The following is a 5636-nucleotide window of genomic DNA, read 5'->3' on the forward strand; positions in this document are numbered from 1 at the left end:
AGAACTAGATAGAGGGTGATGAAGGACAATCTGACTATGGACGAGGGGTATGCAACATAATGTAATGACAAGATAACCTAGACATGATTTCTTTGAATATATGTACCCTGATTTATTAATGTCATCCCATTAACATTAATAAAAATTTATTAATAATAAAAAAAGAAAGATACTTTTATAACTTGTAAATATAAGGGAGTTCTAGTTACCGTTTGCTACCTGTTTCAACATTAACTGTAGTGTAAGCAAGAGATATACTTGATATCATTTCAATCCTCTGAAGTTGGCTGGGACTTGCTGCATAGCACATATAATAATGGTCTCTGTTTCATGTGCTTCTCTGCTGCCACCTCGTGTGCATGTTGGGAATCACGCCTCAGTACAGATCCAAAGGAAAGGAATGGTAGAGCGGATTGTCTACAAACGTGGATTCCAATTTGCCTTTTCTGTAATGTTTTTGTTTATTCTTTGTGGTTTTTTTTCTGGGAGTCAATCGTTTCATCTTGTTTTTCTTCTTTCCTTCCAGCCATGCTTTCATAAAGCCTTTGAAAGTGCCCATCATATACCAGGCACTGTGCTAAGAACTCATGTCTCTGCACTCAGTCCCTTCCCATTCTACTATTTTTACATCTGTCTTTGGAACTTCTTTCATTTAAATCTACTTAATTTATTGTAAAACATGATGTGCTTTGATTTGGCAAGTATATATAATTTTAACACCTTTTTTATTATAAAAATGGTACTCTTATAGCATGAGTAAAAAGAAAATAATAAGAAAAACCAAACAAAATTTTTTATACATAAATATCAACTCTTAACGTTATGCCATTTTATTTCCATATTCTTTGTGTACCAATTATATTTCTCTATGTATATGTACTCAGGTACATTGGTTGAGTGTACCCAGTGTGTGCATAGATGTGCATTGCACATGAGCATACCTCTCTGTTTCAATAGTGTCTGTCATTTGTGGATATTTGTGTACATATGCAAATGAATATTTATTCACTCTTCCAGTAAAAACTTATTGAATTTTTATTATATGCCAGGCACTGTGCTCAGCACTGGTTGTCAATACTGAATGGGACAGACTCACTTTCTCTCTTTATGGATATTTCACTGTCATGGAGTAGAAAGAGGAAGAAAAAATATACATAAAAAATTATAAGTTGTGACAAACACTGGATTTGGTAGTGCAATACCTTTGGTCCCAGTTGTGAGAGATCGTGGCATGGTTAAGTATATCACTTTCTCAGAAGGCAGAGCTGAGACATAAGTCTCAGTTCTTCAGGAGTGCATGATCTCAGCTAAAAAACTGAGAAAATTTACAAGTGATGCAACAAATATTCTGGGAGGTGTTATGTGACCTAAAGAACCTAACTTGTAAGTGCTGACCCAGGCTCACATAAATTCTGAAAACCAAAGCTTAGGAGGTTTCTCAGTCTGGACTGCTGCCATGGCACAAGAAAAAGTGCATGTTAGGAAAGATGTCAATTCATGCTCAACAATCAGAAATACTGTTTATGCCCCTAACTGTCAAGAGCATATAAAAGTCTTCTGCTTTTGTCAACACAGAGGAATTGATTATTTTATTACTTAATTGCCTCAGGTTTTCTCTAGTAATTTTGTCTCTCAAGAGACAATGGCTTGCTTACACCAGAGGGCTCAGTAGTTAGAGCATCACACCCAAACAGTAATATCATAGGTTTGGTCCTGTTTAAGGCACATACATAAACAGATTGATGTTTCTGACTGTCTGTCTTTTTCCCCCCAATGCCTCCCTCTAACATTAATAATTAAATAAAACAAAAAATGACAATGGCTATTTTTTTGCTGTTTTTGCAGCTTAAATTGCATAGAGGAATGAATTATGTTTTTCAAAATCTCACCACAAGAGGAAATAGGTAGTAAGTTTGTAAATTACCATATTTCCCCATGCATAGTATGCCTCCCTGTAGAAGATGTACCTTCATTTTTGGGCACAAAATTTGAGAAAATGATAACAACTCTGAAGAAACAGGAAGTGCAAGTAAAAAATACTACAACCACTGTATAAGACGCACCCCATTTTCATACCCCACATTTTTCAAAAAGGTGAGACTTAAACAAGGGGAAATATGCTATACTGCCACCGAATGTCTCTGTGAACCTTTTATTTCTTATCTTTTTTTTTTACAGAGACAGGGAGAGAGTCAGAGAGACAGATAGATATGGACACACAGACAAGAATGTAAAGAGGATTTTTTTATTTTGTGGCAGATCAAAAATCAGTCATCGGTTTTTTGTTGTGACACCTTAGTTATTCATTGACTTCTGTCTTATATGTGCCTTGACCAGGGGGCTACAGCTGATCGAGTGACCACTGGCTTGAATCAGCGACATTGAACTCAAGCTGGTAAACTTTGCTCAAACCACATGATCCCACGCTCAAGCTGGCACCCTTGGGATCTCAAAACTGGGTCCTAGGCATTCGAGTCAAATTCTCTAACCACTGCCCCATTGCCTGCTTAGGCTGTGAACATTTTTTTCTTTACTTTCTCTGGATTTCATTTAGTATCATGGTTCTTACTATTGGTGAAAAGTCTGTGTATTTTAAGGTTTTCTTGCCCAAAAATATTTTCATCATTACATTTTTTCTATAGGTTTCCTTATGTAGATTTATTTATATTAATTTTAAGGTATTTTGTAAATTGAATTGTGATTTTGAAGGGGGGATTATTTAGGAGTTAATTTTCTTACCTTAAAAAGGGGATTTTTAGTTAATTTCTATTACTGTTTACCATATTAAGAGTAATGACAACAAGAAACAAGCTTTATATCATTTCTTTTTTTTTTTGAAGTTGGTCCAACATTATTGAAATCACTTACAGAAGACACAATTCCAAATAGAACCACTGTCTATGGTTTTTAAGGCCTGTAGAAATCTGAGTTATGTTTTACTACAAAAGAATATAAAATATATGAAATTCAAACTATAGTGTAAAACGAAATTTTTTCAAGGAATAGTATGTCCTCATGAAATTAAATATTTGCAAATATCTTTTTCCCTACGTGCTTACACATTTAAAAACTCAAATAACCAGTTTCAATTTAATGAGAAAATCTACATTTAACTGTAGCTTTGAAGATGTTCACATTCAAGATAATTCAGCCCCAAGTTTCATGAGACACAGGAATTTTGGAGATAAGTTTATTGTTAGATGAAAAAATGTCACTTATGTCAAGGAAAATGAAACTAGATTAGCAGTTTTAAATGAGCGATAGTTCAATATACTATTAGAGAGAAATCATCTCTTGCTTTACAAATGCAAGAAGTACTCTAGATTCACTCAGTGGATACCATTGCTATCAAGGCTTGAAACTCAGTAAGCACACTAGTGAAAAAAACTAGACAGACTGACTTACACATAAGAACTGGCGAAAACACATTTCCTGAGAGGAAGCATTTCTCAATCTTTAGCTCTCTTTTATACCAACTCCATCCCCAAGATCACACTGAAAATGAAAAGGATAAGTCTGATGGCCCTCACAGCAATCTTCAACATGTCAAAGCAAATTTTTAACTCATGCCCTCTAATCTTTCATCCCATTTCCTACTGACAGTGATACCAGCCCCCACTTCCTTTATTTCGAAGTTCTTGGTAATACAAACCAACCCTTGCTTTTGTTTTTTTCAGGCCTTGAAAACACATCTTTTTCAGGTTTTAGGAAAACACATCTTTTGAAAAAATGTGTTTAGTAAATACCCTTCAAGTCCTGTACCTGATTTCCTGATAATATAAAGTATGTAAGCAGATGGTATCCCCTGGGACTGTCTAGAGCTTACTTTTGTACCAACTATTTAGGAAGTTCTCTCCTAAAAGTTTACCTTTAGAAATTAGAATTCAACATAGGAATAAATTCAGTTGTCAAACATCTGTTCCTAATTTAGAGCAAAGCTATAAAATGCACAAAACTCCATTTACTAAACTTTATCTCAAGGATACTTAAAGTTTTAAAATAGTAATTCCCAGCCCCAATGTAGACGGTAAACCTACTTAGATGCAAACATGGCAAACAAAGTTTTAAAGTTTTCCAATTTTCCTTTAAAAAGTGTGGTTTTTAGCTGGTAGATGAACATTATAGATAAAATCTATTGCCAAGGAACACAATTTTTCACCTAGTAAGAAAATCATTCTGGTAACCAGATACCTGACCAATTTGGATTTTCTCCTTTAATAATTTTCAAAGGGAAACCATGACGTGGCTTCTGGTTCAGTAGAGACACTGATCAAACCTTGGTAAAAATGGCAGGTTTGCAGACCTTGCGTAATGTGATCAAATTCAACAGGCCAAAGGACTAAGTTTTGCACTGTGGGGTTCTTCCTGCTCACTGGATTTGGGCCAGATTTCCATAGCTGCCTCTGCCAGCATCATAGTTTATTTCAATACTCATCTCGTACCTGGCCCCCAGACCATCCACGGCCATATTGCCTGCCCTCCTTAAAGCCTGCGTCCCAGTCTGTGCGAATCACCCGGTCATTCAAACGAGTTCCACTTATGTACCGCATGGCATTTTCTGCATCTGCTCTTGAATAGTACTCCACAAAGCAGAAACCGCATGCTGTTTTCTTCATTTTATCCAGGCCCATAAAAATTTTCTTTATGTCACCACTTTTGCTGAAGAGTTCATAGATTTGTTCTTCAGTTGTGTAGAAGAAAAGATTTCCAACATACAACGTACAGCTTTTTTTGAGTAATTTCTCCTGTTCGTGAATGTTACCCTGGAAGTGCTGGTCCTGGTACCTGCTCAGCTCCACATACGAATCACTGCTCAGCACCTTCAGGAGGCCACCCGACATAGTGCAGGCAGGGGGACGAGGAAGCTGCCACTCCCGGGAAAACCGGCGCTGCAGAGCAAGCTTTATATCATTTCTAAGATTAGAGGTAGTTGAAACTTGCTTGAAAGAACATACAGGATTATATGTGGTAAATATTTTCAAAGTGCACATTTCTGCTGCCACCTCGTGTGCACCTTGGGAATTACAGCTCAGATCAGTTCACCTGGAAAAATACATCAGTTGTCTGCTGTGCGTTATCTATCAATGTTGAATCCAAGGCTATCCTAAAGAAACTTTTATAATTTGTAAATATAAGAAATTTGTAGTTACTGCTTGCTACTTCTTTCAATGTTAACTGTAGTAAAAAAAAAAAAGAAAAGAGATATACTTGGTATCATTTCAATACTTTGAAGTTTTCTGGAACTTTCTCCATAGCACATACAATAATAGTCTCTGTTCCATGTGCTTCTCTTATGGCACCACGTGTGCATCTTGTAAATCACACCACAGTACAGGTCCAAAGGAAAACTTTGGTAGAAAAGATTGTCTATAAATGGTGATTCCAATATGCCATTTTTGTTTACACTTAGTGCTTTGCTTTCTGAAAACCTATTGGTTCATCTTGTTTTCCTTCTTTCCTTCCAGCCATGCTTTTATATAGAATTTTAAAGTGCCCATCAAATACCAGGCACTGTGCTAGGAACTCATGTCCCTGCACACAATGACTTCCCATTCTACTCTTTGAACTACTGTCTTTGTAACTTCTTTATATAAATCTACTTTGTGTATTTTAACATGGAATTTGCTTTGATATGA

The 5636-nt window shown here is 36.0% G+C and overlaps 1 pseudogene; it reads right to left on the minus strand.

Annotated features, from left to right (window-relative positions):
- Positions 1-4369: 4369 nt before the first annotated feature.
- On the minus strand, positions 4370-4841 carry LOC136386823 (nuclear cap-binding protein subunit 2 pseudogene; annotated as a pseudogene).
- Between the last annotated feature and the right edge of the window lie 795 nt (positions 4842-5636).

Source organism: Saccopteryx leptura, unplaced genomic scaffold (genome assembly GCF_036850995.1).
Source record: "Saccopteryx leptura isolate mSacLep1 unplaced genomic scaffold, mSacLep1_pri_phased_curated manual_scaffold_15, whole genome shotgun sequence".
Lineage (NCBI taxonomy): Eukaryota > Metazoa > Chordata > Mammalia > Chiroptera > Emballonuridae > Saccopteryx > Saccopteryx leptura.